Source organism: Vombatus ursinus, unplaced genomic scaffold (genome assembly GCF_900497805.2).
Source record: "Vombatus ursinus unplaced genomic scaffold, bare-nosed wombat genome assembly UNPS02015398.1, whole genome shotgun sequence".
Lineage (NCBI taxonomy): Eukaryota > Metazoa > Chordata > Mammalia > Diprotodontia > Vombatidae > Vombatus > Vombatus ursinus.
In genome coordinates this window covers 375,098-375,958 of record NW_020955176.1, presented here as the reverse complement: position 1 = coordinate 375,958, position 861 = coordinate 375,098, and the positions used below count along the sequence as shown (strand labels likewise).

Below are 861 nucleotides of genomic sequence, written 5' to 3'. Positions count from 1 at the left end.
TAATAAAGGCTTTATCTCAACTGCCAGGACATGAGCTGAGCCTATCTTGGCTATGAGTTACCCTTTATAGTGGCTACAAGCTGTTCCACTGGGAATTACTGATGAATTCAATCCTCTCCTATTGTATAATGCTAGGGAACAGGTCTCCAAAACCTGACTGCCTCATAGCATCCATTCAGTGGCCATGAAAGATTGTAAACATGCTCCATCTAGACTCACCTTTGTGGAGGTACTAAAGCAGGGCATCCCCACATCTGCTTAAAACCCTGTCTTTTCCCCCTTTCTCTGAAAGGTTTCAGCAATGGCTCTCCCATTTTCTTAATGGCAAAAGGGGATGTCAGTTTTCCAGGTTATAATATTAACTTCAAATGACAACTATGCTGAGTGAAGTTGGGGGTAGGTAGGAGGACAACAACATATTGGCACATAACTGATCTTATGCTTTCAATCCAGGAGAAGGAAAAAACCTAGTAAAGGCCGATTGCCAGTTGCTTTCATAGCACCAACACAAGAGCTATGATTTGTTATTTACTGAGAACTGGCATGCCCTAAACACCATACAAAACACAAAAGAAGACTGGGCTCTTGCCTATCTCAAGGACTCCTGGGCTTTGAGCCAAGATCAGACCACAAAATAACAGTGGGACATGAAAACAGCAGGTTAGAATGTATACAAAAGAGGACTTTACATTTCATATTTCTTCATCTTGGATTTTGTTCTTCTTTCCCAATTTTTTTTCTCTCTAAAGGCATAGCCTTCATTAACAGCTTATCACTGAGAGGCAAAAGGAAGATGTGAGTTCGTGAAGATCCCTTTAACTGCAAATATCTGTCCTCCCCCCATACATTCCCTAGAAACCC

At 41.6% G+C, this 861-nt stretch overlaps 1 protein-coding gene across 1 annotated transcript in view; it reads left to right on the top strand.

Annotated features, from left to right (window-relative positions):
- HTR3B (5-hydroxytryptamine receptor 3B) overlaps window positions 1-861 on the top strand; it is a 29,760-nt gene that overhangs the window by 15,360 nt on the left and 13,539 nt on the right. The gene's annotated exons all lie outside the window — the stretch shown is intronic.